The sequence below is a fragment of the Rhopilema esculentum genome, chromosome 20 (assembly GCF_057945365.1).
Source record: "Rhopilema esculentum isolate cy_ngs chromosome 20, ASM5794536v1, whole genome shotgun sequence".
NCBI lineage: Eukaryota > Metazoa > Cnidaria > Scyphozoa > Rhizostomeae > Rhizostomatidae > Rhopilema > Rhopilema esculentum.
In genome coordinates this window covers 3,483,353-3,501,039 of record NC_142834.1, presented here as the reverse complement: position 1 = coordinate 3,501,039, position 17,687 = coordinate 3,483,353, and the positions used below count along the sequence as shown (strand labels likewise).

General features: G+C 36.9%; 1 long non-coding RNA gene across 1 annotated transcript in view; it reads left to right on the top strand.

The window, feature by feature from the left end:
- The window catches only part of LOC148957821 (uncharacterized), a 41,967-nt gene extending 27,299 nt beyond the window's left edge, over window positions 1-14,668 (top strand). The window contains exon 4 of the long non-coding RNA XR_016145116.1: window positions 14,021-14,668. This is a non-coding gene — a long non-coding RNA (uncharacterized LOC148957821). The remainder of the gene's footprint in view (window positions 1-14,020) is intronic.
- The last annotated feature ends 3,019 nt before the right edge of the window (window positions 14,669-17,687 follow it).

Sequence of the window (17,687 nt, the reverse complement as noted above, 5' to 3'; positions counted from 1 at the left end):
GCTTCGTTGCTGTAACAAGCTATGCTTTAGATTTTTCCTAAAATCCTTTGCCCTCTTTATTTCATTGCCTGTCATTTCTATTGCTAAGTTGCTGTAGAGAGCTATGCTTCAGAATTTTTTTCAAATCCTTCACTTTCTTTATTTAATTGAATGTCATTTTTTGTTGCTTCGTTGCTGTAGAGAGCTATGCTTCAGAATCACCCTAAAATCCTTCACTCTCTTTATTTCATTGCCTCTCTATTTTTAATACTAAGTTGCTGTAAAGAGCTATGCTTCAGAATTTCCCAAAAATCCTTCGTTCTCTTAATTTCATTGCCTGTCATTTTTATTGCTTCGTTGCTGTAAGAAGCTATCCTTTAGACTTTTTCTAAAATCCTTTGCCCTCTTTATTTCGTTGCCTGTCATTTCTTTTGCTAAGTTGCTGTAGGGAGCTATGCTTCAGAATTTTTTTGAAATCCTTCGCTTTCTTTATTTAATTGCCTGTCATTTTTTGTTGCTTCGTTGCTGTAAAGAGCTCTGCTTCAGAATTTCCCAAAAATGCTTCTTTCTCTTAATTTCAATGCCTGTCATTTTTATTGCTTCGTTGCTGTAAGAAGCTATGCTTTAGATTTTTCCTAAAATCCTTTGCCCTCTTTATTTGATTGCCTGTCATTTCTATTGCTAAGTTGCTGTAGGGAGCTATGCTTCAGAATTTTTTTGAAATCCTTTGCTTTCTTCATTTCATTGCCTGTCATTTTTTATTGCTTCGTTTCTGTACGGAGCTATGCTTCAGAATCTCCCTGAAATCCTTCGCTGTCTTTATTTAATTGCCTGTCATTTTTGATTGCTTTGTTGCCGAAGGGAGCTATGCTTCAGAATTTCCCAAAATTCCTTGGTTCTCTTTTTTTCATTGCCTGTCATTTTTATTGCTTCGTTGCTGTAAGAAGCTATGTTTTGGATTTTTCCTAAAATCCTTTGCCCTCTTTAATTCATTGCCTGTCATTTCTATTGCTAAGTTGCTGTAGGGAGCTTTGCTTCAGAATTTTTTTGAACTCCTTTGCTCTCTTTATTTCATTGCCTGTCATTTTTTATTGCTTCGTTGCTGTACAGAGCTTTGCTTCAGAATCTCCCTAAAATCCTTTGCTGTCTTTATTTCATTGCCTGTCATTTTTTATTGCTTTGTTGCTGTAGGGAGCTATGCTTCAGAATTTCCCAAAAATCCTCCGTTCTCTTTATATCATTGCCTGTCATTTTTATTGCTTTGTTGCTGTAAGAAGCTATGCTTTAGATTTTTCCTAAAATCCTTTGCCCTCTTTATCTCATTGCCTGTCATTTCTATTGCTAAGTTTATGTAGGGAGCTATGCTTCAGAATTTTTTTGAAATCCTTTGCTTTCTTTATTTCATTGCCTGTCATTTTTTATTGATTCGTTTCTGTACGGAGCTATGCTTCAAAATCTCCCTAAAATCAATCGCTGTCTTTATTTAATTGCCTGTCATTTTTTATTGCTTTGTTGCCGAAGGGAGCTATGCTTCAGAATTTCCCAAAAATCCTTCGTTCTCTTAATTTCATTGCCTGTCATTTTTATTGCTTCGTTGCTGTAAGAAGCTATGCTTTAGATTTTTCCTAAAATCCTTTGCCCTCTTTACTTCATTGCCTGTCATTTCTTTTGCTAAGTTGCTGTAGGGAGCTATGCTTCAGAATTTTTTTCAAATCCTTCACTTTCTTTATTTAATTGAATGTCATTTTTTGTTGCTTCGTTGCTGTAGAGAGCTATGCTTCAGAATCACCCTAAAATCCTTCACTCTCTTTATTTCATTGCCTCTCTATTTTTAATACTAAGTTGCTGTAAAGAGCTATGCTTCAGAATTTCCCAAAAATCCTTCGTTCTCTTAATTTCATTGCCTGTCATTTTTATTGCTTCGTTGCTGTAAGAAGCTATCCGTTAGACTTTTTCTAAAATCCTTTGCCCTCTTTATTTCGTTGCCTGTCATTTCTTTTGCTAAGTTGCTGTAGGGAGCTATGCTTCAGAATTTTTTTGAAATCCTTCGCTTTCTTTGTTTAATTGCATGTCATTTTTTGTTGCTTCGTTGCTGTAAAGAGCTCTGCTTCAGAATTTCCCAAAAATGCTTCTTTCTCTTAATTTCAATGCCTGTCATTTTTATTGCTTCGTTGCTGTAAGAAGCTATGCTTTAGATTTTTCCTAAAGTCCTTTGCCCTCTTTATTTCATTGCCTGTCATTTCTATTGCTAAGTTGCTGTAGGGAGCTTTGCTTCAGAATTTTCTAAAAATCCTTCGCTTTCTTTATTTAATTGCCTGTCATTTTTTATTGCTTCGTTGCTGTACGGAGCTATGCTTCAGAATATCCCTAAAATCCTTCGCCGTCTTTATTTCATTGACTGTCATTTTTTATTGCTTTGTTGCTGTAGGGAGCTATGCTTCAGAATTTCCCAAAAATCCTTCGTTCTCTTCATATCATTGCCTGTCATTTTTTTTGCTTCGTTGCTGTAAGAAGCTATCCTTTAGACTTTTTCTAAAATCCTTTGCCCTCTTTATTTCGTTGCCTGTCATTTCTTTTGCTAAGTTGCTGTAGGGAGCTATGCTTCAGAATTTTTTTGAAATCCTTCGCTTTCTTTATTTCATTGCCTGTCATTTTTTATTGCTTCGTTGCTGTAGAGAGCTATGTTTCAGAATTTCCCTAAAATACTTCACTCTCTTTTTCTCATTGCCTGTCAATTTTTCATGCTAAATTTTCTGTAGGGAGCTATGTTTCAGAATTTCCCTAAAATACTTCACTCTCTTTATTTTATTGCCTGTCATTTTTTATTGCTTCGTTGCTGTAGAGAGCTATGCTTCAGAATCTCCCTAAAATCGATCACTCTCTTATTTCATTGCCTCTCTATTTTAATACTAAGTTGCTGTATGGAGCTATGCTTCAGAATTATTTTGAAATCCTTTGCTCTCCTTATTTCATTGCCAGTCATTTTTTATTGCTTTGTTGCTGTAGGGAGCTATGCTTCAGAATTTCCCAAAAATCCTTCATTCTCTTTATTTAATTGCCTGTCATTTTTTATTGCTTCGTTGCGGTAGGGAGCTATGATTCAGAATTTCTCTAAAATACTTCACTCTCTTTTTTTCATTGCCAGTCAATTTTTCATGCTAGGTTTTCTAAAGGGAGCTATGGTTCAGAATCTCCCTAAAATCCTTCACTCTCTTTATTTCATTGCCTCTCTATTTTTAATACTAAGTTGCTGTAGGGAGCTAGGCTTCAGAATTTCCCAAAAATCCTTCGTTCTCTTAATTTCATTGCCTGTCATTTTTATTGCTTCGTTGCTGTAAGAAGCTATGCTTTAGATTTTTCCTAAAATCCTTTGCCCTCTTTATTTCATTGCCTGTCATTTCTATTGCTAAGTTGCTGTAGAGAGCTATGCTTCAGAATTTTTTTGAAATCCTTTGCTTTCTTCATTTCATTGCCTGTCATTTTTTATTGCTTCGTTTCTGTACGGAGCTATGCTTCAGAATCTCCCTAAAATCCTTCGCTGTCTTTATTTAATTGCCTGTCATTTTTTATTGCTTTGTTGCCGAAGGGAGCTATGCTTCAGAATTTCCCAAAAATCCTTGGTTCTCTTTTTTTCATTGCCGGTCATTTTTATTGCTTCGTTGCTGTAAGAAGCTATGTTTTGGATTTTTCCTAAAATCCTTTGCCCTCTTTAATTCATTGCCTGTCATTTCTATTGCTAAGTTGCTGTAGGGAGCTTTGCTTCAGAATTTTTTTGAAATCCTTTGCTCTCTTTATTTCATTGCCTGTCATTTTTTATTGCTTCGTTGCTGTACAGAGCTTTGCTTCAGAATCTCCCTAAAATCCTTTGCTGTCTTTATTTCATTGCCTGTCATTTTTTATTGCTTTGTTGCTGTAGGGAGCTATGCTTCAGAATTTCCCAAAAATCCTCCGTTCTCTTTATATCATTGCCTGTCATTTTTATTGCTTTGTTGCTGTAAGAAGCTATGCTTTAGATTTTTCCTAAAATCCTTTGCCCTCTTTATCTCATTGCCTGTCATTTCTATTGCTAAGTTGCTGTAGGGAGCTATGCTTCAGAATTTTTTTAAAATCCTTTGCTTTCTTTATTTCATTGTCTGTCATTTTTTATTGCTTCGTTGCTGTACGGAGCTATGCTTCAGAATCTCCCTAAAATCCTTCGCTCTCTATATTTCATTGCCTGTCATTTTTTATTGCTTTGTTGCTGTAGGGAGCTATGCTTCGAAATCTACCTAAAATCCTTCACTCTCTTTATTTCATTGCCAGTCATTATTTATTGCTAAGTTGCTGTAGGAGGCTATGCTTCAGAATTTCCCAAAAATCCTTGGTTCTCTTTTTTTCATAGCCTGTCATTTTTTATTGCTTTGTTGCTGTAGGGAGCTATGCTTCAGAATTTCCCAAAAATCCTTCATTCTCTTTATTTCATTGCCAGTCAATTTTTCATGCTAGGTTTGCTAAAGGGAGCTATGTTTCAGAATCTCCCTAAAATCCTTCATTCTCTTTATTTCATTGCCTCTCTATTTTTAATACTAAGTAGCTGTAGGGAGCTAGGCTTCAGAATTTCCCAAAAATCCTTCGTTCTCTTAATTTCATTGCCTGTCATTTTTATTGCTTCGTTGCTGTAAGAAGCTATGCTTTAGATTTTTCCTAAAATCCTTTGCCCTCTTTATTTCATTGCCTGTCATTTCTATTGCTAAGTTGCTGTAGGGAGCTATGCTTCAGAATTTTTTTGAAATCCTTTGCTTTCTTCATTTCATTGCCTGTCATTTTTTATTGCTTCGTTTCTGTACGGAGCTATGCTTCAGAATCTCCCTGAAATCCTTCGCTGTCTTTATTTAATTGCCTGTCATTTTTGATTGCTTTGTTGCCGAAGGGAGCTATGCTTCAGAATTTCCCAAAATTCCTTGGTTCTCTTTTTTTCATTGCCTGTCATTTTTATTGCTTCGTTGCTGTAAGAAGCTATGTTTTGGATTTTTCCTAAAATCCTTTGCCCTCTTTAATTCATTGCCTGTCATTTCTATTGCTAAGTTGCTGTAGGGAGCTTTGCTTCAGAATTTTTTTGAACTCCTTTGCTCTCTTTATTTCATTGCCTGTCATTTTTTATTGCTTCGTTGCTGTACAGAGCTTTGCTTCAGAATCTCCCTAAAATCCTTTGCTGTCTTTATTTCATTGCCTGTCATTTTTTATTGCTTTGTTGCTGTAGGGAGCTATGCTTCAGAATTTCCCAAAAATCCTCCGTTCTCTTTATATCATTGCCTGTCATTTTTATTGCTTTGTTGCTGTAAGAAGCTATGCTTTAGATTTTTCCTAAAATCCTTTGCCCTCTTTATCTCATTGCCTGTCATTTCTATTGCTAAGTTGCTGTAGGGAGCTATGCTTCAGAATTTTTTTGAAATCCTTTGCTTTCTTTATTTCATTGCCTGTCATTTTTTATTGCTTCGTTTCTGTACGGAGCTATGCTTCAGAATCTCCCTAAAATCAATCGCTGTCTTTATTTAATTGCCTGTCATTTTTTATTGCTTTGTTGCCGAAGGGAGCTATGCTTCAGAATTTCCCGAAAATCCTTCGTTCTCTTAATTTCATTGCCTGTCATTTTTATTGCTTCGTTGCTGTAAGAAGCTATGCTTTAGATTTTTCCTAAAATCCTTTGCCCTCTTTACTTCATTGCCTGTCATTTCTTTTGCTAAGTTGCTGTAGGGAGCTATGCTTCAGAATTTTTTTCAAATCCTTCACTTTCTTTATTTAATTGAATGTCATTTTTTGTTGCTTCGTTGCTGTAGAGAGCTATGCTTCAGAATCACCCTAAAATCCTTCACTCTCTTTATTTCATTGCCTCTCTATTTTTAATACTAAGTTGCTGTAAAGAGCTATGCTTCAGAATTTCCCAAAAATCCTTCGTTCTCTTAATTTCATTGCCTGTCATTTTTATTGCTTCGTTGCTGTAAGAAGCTATCCTTTAGACTTTTTCTAAAATCCTTTGCCCTCTTTATTTCGTTGCCTGTCATTTCTTTTGCTAAGTTGCTGTAGGGAGCTATGCTTCAGAATTTTTTTAAAATCCTTCGCTTTCTTTATTTAATTGCCTGTCATTTTTTGTTGCTTCGTTGCTGTAAAGAGCTCTGCTTCAGAATTTCCCAAAAATGCTTCTTTCTCTTAATTTCAATGCCTGTCATTTTTATTGCTTCGTTGCTGTAAGAAGCTATGCTTTAGATTTTTCCTAAAATCCTTTGCCCTCTTTATTTCATTGCCTGTCATTTCTATTGCTAAGTTGCTGTAGGGAGCTATGCTTCAGAATTTTTTTGAAATCCTTTGCTTTCTTCATTTCATTGCCTGTCATTTTTTATTGCTTCGTTTCTGTACGGAGCTATGCTTCAGAATCTCCCTGAAATCCTTCGCTGTCTTTATTTAATTGCCTGTCATTTTTGATTGCTTTGTTGCCGAAGGGAGCTATGCTTCAGAATTTCCCAAAATTCATTGGTTCTCTTTTTTTCATTGCCTGTCATTTTTATTGCTTCGTTGCTGTAAGAAGCTATGCTTTAGATTTTTCCTAAAATCCTTTGCCCTCTTTACTTCATTGCCTGTCATTTCTTTTGCTAAGTTGCTGTAGGGAGCTATGCTTCAGAATTTTTTTGAAATCCTTCGCTTTCTTTGTTTAATTGCATATCATTTTTTGTTGCTTCGTTGCTGTAAAGAGCTCTGCTTCAGAATTTCCCAAAAATGCTTCTTTCTCTTAATTTCAATGCCTGTCATTTTTATTGCTTCGTTGCTGTAAGAAGCTATGCTTTAGATTTTTCCTAAAGTCCTTCACTCTCTTTATTTCATTGCCTCTCTATTTTTAATACTAAGTTGCTGTAAAGAGCTATGCTTCAGAATTTCCCAAAAATCCTTCGTTCTCTTAATTTCATTGCCTGTCATTTTTATTGCTTCGTTGCTGTAAGAAGCTATCCGTTAGACTTTTTCTAAAATCCTTTGCCCTCTTTATTTCGTTGCCTGTCATTTCTTTTGCTAAGTTGCTGTAGGGAGCTATGCTTCAGAATTTTTTTGAAATCCTTCGCTTTCTTTGTTTAATTGCATATCATTTTTTGTTGCTTCGTTGCTGTAAAGAGCTCTGCTTCAGAATTTCCCAAAAATGCTTCTTTCTCTTAATTTCAATGCCTGTCATTTTTATTGCTTCGTTGCTGTAAGAAGCTATGCTTTAGATTTTTCCTAAAGTCCTTCACTCTCTTTATTTCATTGCCTCTCTATTTTTAATACTAAGTTGCTGTAAAGAGCTATGCTTCAGAATTTCCCAAAAATCCTTCGTTCTCTTAATTTCATTGCCTGTCATTTTTATTGCTTCGTTGCTGTAAGAAGCTATGCTTTAGATTTTTCCTAAAGTCCTTTGCCCTCTTTATTTCATTGCCTGTCACTTTTTATTGCTTCGTTGCTGTAGGAAGCTATGCTTTAGAATTTTCCTAAAATTCTTGGCTCTCGTTTTTTCATTGCCTGTCATTTTTTTTTCTTCGTTGCTGTAGGGATCTTTGCTTTAGAATTTCTCAAAAATCCCTCGTTCTCTTCATTTCATTGCCTGTCTTTTTTTATTGCTTTGTTGCTGTAGGGAGCTATGTCTTAGATTTTCCTTAAAATCCTGCCTTCTTTTCCTTTTATTGCTTGTCGATTTTTATTGCTTTGTTGCTGTAGGGGGCTTTGTTTTAGAATTTCCCTAAAATCCTTTGTTCTCTTTATGTAGTTAACTGTCAGTTTTCTGTTGCTAAGTTGCTGTTGGGAGCTATGCTTCAGAGTTTCCCAAAAATCCTTCGTTTTCTTTATTTAATTGACTGTCATTTTTTATTGCTAAGTTGTTATAAGGAGCTTCGCTTTTGAATTTCCCAAAAAACTTTCGTTCTCTTTATTTCGTTTCTTGTCATTTTTTATTGTTTCGTCACTGTGAGGAGGTTTCCTTTAGACTTTTCTTAAAATCCTTGGCTCACTTTATTTGGTTGCTTGTGATTGTTTATTGCTAAAGTGCTGTAAGGAGCTTTGCTTTGGAATTTAACAAAAAACCTTCGTTCTCTTTATTTCGTTACCTGTTATTTTCTATTGTTTTGTTGCTGTAAGGAGCTATGCTTTAGAATTAACCTAAAATCCTTCGTTCTCTTTATTTCACAGTCTGTCATTTTTTATTGCATCGTTGTTGTAGGGAGCTATGCATCAGAATTTCTTTAAAATCCCTCGTTCTCTTTATTTCATTGCCTGTCATTTTTTATTGCTTCGTTACTGTAAGGAGTTTTCCTTTAGACCTTCCCTGAAATCCTTTGCTCTCTTTTTTTCATTGTCTGTCACTTTTTATTGCTTCGTTGCTGTATTGAGCTATGCTTTAGAATTTTCCTAAAATCCTTCATTCTCTTTATTTCATTGCCTGTCTATTTTCTATTGCTTCGTTACTGTAAGGAGTTTTCCTTCAGACTTTTTTTAAAATCCTTGGCTCACTTTATTTCGTTGCCTGTTATTTTTTAGAATTTCGTTATCCCATACTGCTAAAGTCGATGACTCTCCATCGTCTCTCTTTTGAGTTTTGAAATAAGCTTTATTGTCCTTGTTTCTTACACTCTTGGTAGGAAATCTTTATAAAAATGGGCAAAGTCACATCATTTTTTAACATTTGAAATTCATCTTAGCATGCAATTGACTATAAAAACTTCTAGAAGGGACTGTCGTTATACTCAAACTAAAAAAGGAGCTTTTTATCTTTTTTGTCAACCTACATTGATAGTATTAATTGTTCACAAAGTGTATTACTATGCCCACACAATTCAAATAAACGTGGAATGTTACTGAGGAAATCAAGAGCTAGAGCTACAAGTATGAATTATAGTTAGGAACAGCACAAACAAAGAGAAGCAATCCAATACAAATGTGTGTAATACGATAAACTAAAATTTTACAATAAATTATAATTTGCTAGGACTTAATGTAATTAATTGTCTTTCTTGACACGTAAGGAAAAGAAATTTGTCTTTTGAAGTCAGCAACTGAAATAGCTTGCATTATTTCATACTATACAGAGGACGGATCATTGTACAATGAAACTCATCTGCAATGTGGTTACTACATATATTTGACAGAAAGCATTGACAGATTCGTGTCCAAACTTATGGAAACCATTAAAGTAATACTAGAAACATTAAAAAGCCACATAAATATTCATTATTTAAAGGACCTTAAAGTTTGAAAACACTTGCGCCTTGTTTTAGATTTAAACTGAATTTGAACTTAGCTCACATTAGTTACAAATAGAAACTAAAAGATTTGGAAAAAGACCAAACAATAGAAACGAAGACACTGTGCGATTGCAATCTTGTTTCCCTGCCAGTCCGTCAGTGGATGTAAACTAACAATCTTTTGGTGGTACAAAAATGGATTTTCAAAACGCAAACGTTTGTTTATACTAAAGCTTTTAATTTGACACTTATTAGAGTTTAAAACGTCAGAACATAGATCGAAAACTCTGCGCTAGGAAATATATACACCCAATTGTGGATCGAAATAGGCCAATCAGAAACGCGAGCACATGTCTGTTGAGGTTGCCCAATCAGTGCCACTTCCCTATTGAGAATGTTACCAATGGAGTCCTGAGGTAAAAATGAACTCCTTTTGTCTACACAATAACGGTTTTTCGTCCTTATGTACACTTAGTGAGCAAAAGTATTGCACAGGCTGAAACAGAAATGGCAGCACCGCAGCAAAATATTCTATCGAGCCAAAATTCAAGTGGCCATAGCAAGTTTCATAAAAGCTAAAAGATGACATTTAAACTGGAATATATTGGAAAATTTATCAAGTTTTGATGGTGAAAATAGTAAATGTAAGAATACTACTTATTTAGCTAGCTAATGCGTTTACAAAGCAAGCAGGTGCATTTATGTAGCTAGCTCATGCGTTTACAGGACGAAATGGGGCGTTTATTTAGCTAGCTAATGCGTTTACAAAGCAAGCAGGTGCATTTATGTAGATAGCTCATGCGTTTACAGGACGAAATGGGGCGTTTATTTAGCTAGCTAATGCGTTTACAAAGGAAGCAGGTGCGTTTATGTAGCTAGCTCATGCGTTTACAGGACGAAATGGGGCGTTTATTTAGCTAGCTAATGCGTTTACAAAGCAAGCAGGTGCGTTTATGTAGCTAGCTCATGCGTTTACAGCGAAATGGGGCGTTTATTTAGCTAGCTATTGCGTTTACAAAGCAAGCAGGTGCATTTATGTAGCTAGCTAATGCATTTACAGGACGAAATGGGGCGTTTATTTAGCTAGCTAATGCGTTTACAAAGCAAGCAGGTGCGTTTATGTAGCTAGCTCATGCGTTTACAGGACGAAATGGGGCGTTTATTTAGCTAGCTAATGCGTTTACAAAGCAAGCAGGTGCGTTTATGTAGCTAGCTCATGCGTTTACAGGACGAAATGGGGCGTTTATTTAACTAGCTAATGCGTTTACAAAGCAAGCAGGTGCATTTATGTAGCTAGCTCATGCGTTTACAGGACGAAATGGGGCGTTTATTTAACTAGCTAATGCGTTTACAAAGCAAGCAGGTGCATTTTTGTAGCTAGCTCATGCGTTTACAGGACGAAATGGGGCGTTTATTTAGCTAGCTAATGCGTTTACAAAGCAAGCAGGTGCATTTATGTAGATAGCTCATGCGTTTACAGGACGAAATGGGGCGTTTATTTAGCTAGCTAATGCGTTTACAAAGGAAGCAGGTGCGTTTATGTAGCTAGCTCATGCGTTTACAGGACGAAATGGGGCGTTTATTTAGCTAGCTAATGCGTTTACAAAGCAAGCAGGTGCGTTTATGTAGCTAGCTCATGCGTTTACAGGACGAAATGGGGCGTTTATTTAGCTAGCTAATGCGTTTACAAAGCAAGCAGGTGCATTTATTTAGATAGCTCATGCGTTTACAGGACGAAATGGGGCGTTTATTTAGCTAGCTAATGCGTTTACAAAGCAAGCAGGTGCGTTTATGTAGCTAGCTCATGCGTTTACAGGACGAAATGGGGCGTTTATTTAGCTAGCTAATGCGTTTACAAAGCAAGCAGGTGCGTTTATGTAGCTAGCTCATGCGTTTACAGGACGAAATGGGGCGTTTATTTAGCTAGCTTATGCGTTTACAAAGCAAGCAGGTGCGTTTATGTAGCTAGCTCATGCGTTTACAGGACGAAATGGGGCGTTTATTTAGCTAGCTAATGCGTTTACAAAGCAAGCAGGTGCGTTTATGTAGCTAGCTCATGCGTTTACAGGACGAAATGGGGCGTTTATTTAGCTAGCTAATGCGTTTACAAAGCAAGCAGGTGCGTTTATGTAGCTAGCTCATGCGTTTACAGCGAAATGGGGCGTTTATTTAACTAGCTAATGCGTTTACAAAGCAAGCAGGTGTATTTATGTAGCTAGCTCATGCGTTTACAGGACAAAATGGGGCGTTTATTTAGCTAGCTAATGCGTTTACAAAGGAAGCAGGTGCATTGATGTAGATAGCTCATGCGTTTACAGCGAAATGGGGATTTTATTTAACTAGCTAATGCGTTTACAAAGCCAGCAGGTGCGTTTATGTAGCTAGCTCATGCGTTTACAGCGAAATGGGGCGTTTATTTAACTAGCTAATGCGTTTACAAAGCAAGCAGGTGCATTTATGTAGATAGCTCATGCGTTTACAGGACGAAATGGGGCGTTTATTTAGCTAGCTAATGCGTTTACAAAGCAAGCAGGTGCATTTATGTAGATAGCTCATGCGTTTACAGCGAAATGGGGCGTTTATTTAGCTAGCTAATGCGTTTACAAAGCAAGCAGGTGCGTTTATGTAGCTAGCTCATGCGTTTACAGCGTAATGGGGCGTTTATTTAGCTAGCTAATGCGTTTACAAAGCAAGCAGGTGCGTTTATGTAGCTAGCTCATGCGTTTACAGGACGAAATGGGGCGTTTATTTAGCTAGCTAATGCGTTTACAAAGGAAGCAGGTGCATTTATGTAGATAGCTCATGCGTTTACAGCGAAATGGGGCGTTTATTTAGCTAGCTAATGCGTTAACAAAGCAAGCAGGTGCGTTTATGTAACTAGCTCATGCGTTTACAGGACGAAATGGGGCGTTTATTTAGCTAGCTAATGCGTTTACAGAGCAAGCAGGTGCGTTGATGTAGCTAGCTAATGCGTTTACAGGACCAGCTAGGGCGTTTATTTAGCCAGCTAGATTTTTTTTGCAAAATAGGGCGTTTATTTAGCCATCCTGGGCCATCTTGGGTATTAATTCGAATATTCTATATTGAATATTGATTATTTCCTATTCATTTTCCCTTTCCTATTTCCATAGGGCTGATTTCATTCAATATTTCATGCTGTTTTTGAGGATTAAAATTTCAGAAAATTATGTTTTTGTATAGCACATAAACATTTTCTCCTACCCTCAGTAAATTATGCTGTATTTTTGCTTGTTTTTTACAACGTATTATTATCAGCATTTTTTATAAAGAGATAAATTTGCACCTTGGCAGTATCCAGGACGGCGTGCAATCTCCTTAAACCCCAAAAGGATGACATTTCCGCCTTTCTCTGTTCACGTAAGAAAAAAAACCAAAACCTTTCGTATCAAATGGATGCAAGAAATGCATGTTTTTTTGTCACCATAATATAAGCCTTTTCGGGTGGGTTATTAAACGCTCCTAGAGAATATTCCATATTCTCAAGCATGCCCCCTTTTGTGAAATAAGAAAAGCACCCCTTAACGCGATACTTTTATCTTGAAACTTCAAATATTTATTTTTTCCATTTCACTGAGGCTGCTCCCTGCTGAACACCTTCAAACAAAGGTATATCCACAGGATAATGGGGTCGGGAGATTGCGCAAAAACGCAACAAAATTGATGCCTCTGGGGTATACAGATACAACTTGAATGCCGTACAAGTCATTGATAAATTATTATCTCAACCGAGGGACAAATCACTCTAAGAAAATCTCGTACACCTTTTGTGAAAATCCTATTTTTTATCTGAAAATCTCTAGAAATCCTTTTGTTTTAGGCAAAATCTCGTACGCTATTTGCAAGAGTGAATCGCCCCTCGATCTCAGGCATCAGAAAACTGTTGTGCAAGCAGGAAATCGCAACTTGTCACTAATGATGATTTTTTGCAAAATTATCAATGATCAAGGTCAAATAATTATAAATACAACCAATGAAAATGATCAAATGACAATGGCTAATATCAAGACTGCACAGAAAACCGAAAACAACGTTTTGGATCGAAAATCACTAGAGAGGCGAAACCAAATAGCCAATCACGCGCCAATACTCCTTTTATTTTAGGTCATTTTCGATCCACCAAAGTGCTCAATTCCCGACACAGTTTTCAAATGCTACATCAAAACTGATGCATCAAATAAACCTTTCATCGCAAAAAGACCATTGAGATATCACTAGAAAAACTTCCAAATGACTTCTAAGCTTTTTATTGAAGTTACCAATTTTGACCGCGAAAAGCTTTTACTAAGGTTTGCGAACTTAGTTTTGCTTAAGACACAAAAAGCAAGCAGTCTCTGCAAGCTCCGCTGTTTAAAACAAACCATGGTCTTCATAACATCAAATTCAGGAAGAAGTTCAATAAAATTAAATATTCAGGAAGGTTGAATATTTAATGGAAGAAGTATGTGTTTAAAGGGTCGCCTTTGAAAGGGATTCAGCTGCCGTAACCTAAATTCGTAAGAGGATTTCCTTCTTTAAAAACAAATTCCTTCGTGAGCAGATTTGTATGTGAACCAATCTCTTTTTATGGCTGAAAATTTTCCAGGATTGATTCTGTTTTGCTCCTTTTAGAAGTGTCTTCGTTAAATCTCAGCAATGGAATGCCGTAAGGGGCAAGCATCTCAAAGAAACCAGCAGCACAGTCACTCTTTGTAACCATGTACGACGTCAGTCGTCACCTCTCTGTGTATCTGTCAATTTAAAAAGATAAGACATTTCAGCCAAAAGTGACATTTTCATTAAATTTTTAGGTGAATGCCGCAGACACCCAGTGGACGCCGCAACAGAAGATGATGTCGATGCATCAGTAGCAAAGAGGCAAACGCAAGTGAAGAAAAGGTTTAGGGAATGAACCAAATCTCCACATAGAAACCCAATACAGACACTTTTTCCTACTTTGTTTATCGTTTTAAATTTTAAAGATTTTCCATGCATAGAAACGTGTTGCCGGAAATTTCTTTCCCCATTACGTGTAAACTTGATTTCTCACATTCGCCTTTGTAAAGGCACTTGCCCTTGAAGCTTTTGTGCCGCAGAAACGCCAAAGATAAAGTAGGGTTAGGGTAACTCTGAATAGAAAGCTGCTGTTTGGAGCCATCTATTGTCGGAAAATATGTAAAGGAGTCCCTAAGTTAACGATAAAGAACTACTTCAATCGCGAGAATCATAGGTCAATGCAAAATTGAGCCCCTTTCCTACCCCAGCCCTGAATCCTTAGTAAATGTATAATCTGAAACTACTTAGCAACTTGCCCCCTCAGACTCTCCGATACACTCCTTTTCAAATGGTGTTCAAATGCCCATCTACGTCGGGAGCATTCCCCATCATTGTTACATTGTTTATGTTCTCCTTTTAGGCTCGGCCTTGTCAATTGCCACCCTCAACAAATTAAGAGAGTATTTTCGGATGAAGCTTTAGAAATTGTCTATTGAATTTCTTTTGTTTGAAGTGAGAATCTTTTGAATTGTTGGTTTTTAGGAAAGATAATTTTTACTCGCTCATCCAAAAGGTTAAAGTAAACGTCCTTTTGTGGAATGGTAGCATGGATTGAGATAAATATTGCTTATTTTCTGTGTATTTTTCCTGTTTTGCGTTTAAAAGATATTTGATATTCCAGCCGGCCCGGCCCTCACCTCTTAGTGTTTTCACAAAGAGAGGCTTTTGTCTGAAATTGAATGGCCAGTGTTTCAGCTAGAAGTTGCATTATTGGCGAAACCATATACAGTATCAAATTTTAGTTTCCACCATTGGGTGCGGGAGGTTGCGGCCGTCCTTGTGGTATTTCGTTGTGTCGAATAGGACCGATTTAAGCAAAGTTATTTGACTTTTTCTTGGCTGAGAGCAAGGGGGATTCAGGTTTACATAAAGGCGTTCAGAAAAAACAATAGGCTTGTGATTCCCCGAGTTTCTGAAGACTTGGGTTTTTAGCAATTTACACAAAAAGTATCACAGTTACATGTTTTTGAGTGCATTCATGAGATGGGCCGATCGATGCTCGATTTTTTGAGCTATTTTCCGTAATTTTGGGACCTGTTTATGCTGAGTTATTGAGGATTTAGTGATTAAAACACGCAAAAAACGGTTTTTTGCAGTTTAAAAATCGAAAACAGCCGATAAAAATTCTGCGAGGCGTTCACAATATCACTGATTTTTTGCTCGATTTTTTGAGCTATTGCTCGTCTTGTTTGAAGCTTGCGTTACTGAATTAAATCGATTTTTCCGAAAAGTGCACTTTTCAAATTTTCTCAAATTTGCATCGCAGCGACCGATCAAGCTCAAACCGGTAACTGCGGCGGCGGTCAAAACTTTTTCTTGAAAAACGGTGTTTAATCGGAATTTAAAAACAGGAAAAGTCTGTGAACGGGTAAAAGAGGTTCCTGGATTCGATTTAAATGCATTCAAAGTTGCATTTCATGATTTTTAAAGTTTCGATACATTTGCCCCAATGTTGCTAGCCGCCCGTCGCCCGATCGGCTTGTTCGGTCAAAAAACTCTCAAAACTGTCTGATTTTCACAGCTCTTTGGGAATTTCCATTTCTTTTGTTCTAATCATTAGATCCTCAATAACTCGGCAAAGACAGGTCCTAAAATTACGGGAAACGGCTCACAAAATCGAGCATCAAACGGTCCATCTCATGGATGCGCTCAAAAACTTGTAACTGTGATACTTTTTGTGTAAATCGCTAAAAACCCAAGACTTTAGAAACTTGGGGAATCAGAAGCCTATTGTTTTTTCTGAACGCCTTTATGTAAACCTGAATCCCCCTTGCTCTCAGCCAAGAAAAAGTCGAATAACTTTGCAAAAATCGATCCCATTCGACAAAAGGAAACGTATAACGGTGTTTAATTGGAATTTAAAAACAGGTAAAGTCTGTGAACGGGTAAAAGAGCTTCCTGGATTCGATTTAAATGCATTTAAAGTTGCATTTCATGATTTTTTAAAGTTTCGATACATTTGCCCCAATGTTGCTAGCCGCCCGTCGCCCGATCGGCTTGTTCGGTCAAGAAACTCTCAAAACTGTCTGATTTTCACAGTTCTTTGGGAATTTCCATTTCTTTTGTTCTAATCATTAGATCCTCAATAACTCGGCAAAGACAGGTCCTAAAATTACGGGAAACGGCTCACAAAATCGAGCATCAAACGGTCTATCTCATGGATGCGCTCAAAAACTTGTAACTGTGATACTTTTTGTGTAAATCGCTAAAAACCCAAGACTTTAGAAACTTGGGGAATCAGAAGCCTATTGTTTTTTCTGAACGCCTTTATGTAAACCTGAATCCCCCTTGCTCTCAGCCAAGAAAAAGTTGAATAACTTTGCAAAAATCGGTCCCATTCGACAAAAGGAATCGAAAAACGGTGTTTAATTGTGAAAATCAGACAGTTTTAAGAGTTTTTTGACCGAACAAGCCGATCGGGCGACGGGCGGCTAGCAACATTGGGGCAAATGTATCGAAACTTTAAAAAATCATGAAATGCAACTTTAAATGCACTTAACTCGAATCAAGGAAGCTCTTTTACCCGTTCACAGACTTTTCCTGTTATTAAATTCCAATTAAACACCGTTTTTCAAGAAAAAGTTTTGACCGCCGCCGCAGTTACCGGTTTGAGCTTGATCGGTAGCTGCGATGCAAATTTGAGAAAATTTGAAAAGTGCACTTTTCGGAAAAATCGAGTTTATTCAGTAACGCAAGCTTCAAACAAGACAAGCAATAGCTCAAAAAATCGAGCGAAAAATCAGCGATATTTTGAACGCCTCGCAGAATTTTTATCGGCTGTTTTCGATTTTTAAACTGCAAAAAACCGTTTTTTGCGTGTTTTAATCACTAAATCCTCAATAACTCAGCATAAACAGGTCCCAAAATTACGGGAAATAGCTCAAAAAATCGAGCATCGAACGGCCCATCTCATGAATGCACTAAAAAACTTGTAACTGTGATACTTTTTGTGTAAATCGCTAAAAACCCAAGTCTTCAGAAACTCGGGGAATCACAAGCCTATTGTTTTTTCTGAACGCCTTTATGTAAACCTGAATCCCCCTTGCTCTCAGCCAAGAAAAAGTCAAATAACTTTGCTTAAATCGGTCCTATTCGACAAAACGAAATACCACAAGGACGGCCGCAACCTCCCGCACCTAATGGTGGAATCTAAAATTTGATACTGTTTATGGTTTCGCCAATAATGCAACTTCTAGCTGAAACACTGGCCATTCAATTTCAGACAAAAGCCTCTCTTTGTGAAAACACTGAGAGGTGAGGGCCGGGCCGGCTGGAATATCAAATATCTTTTAAACGCAAAACAGGAAAAATACACAGAAAATAAGCAATGTTTATCTCAATCCATGCTACCATTCCACAAAAGGACGTTTACTTTAACCTTTTGGATGAGCGAGTATCAATTATCTTTCCTAAAAACCAACA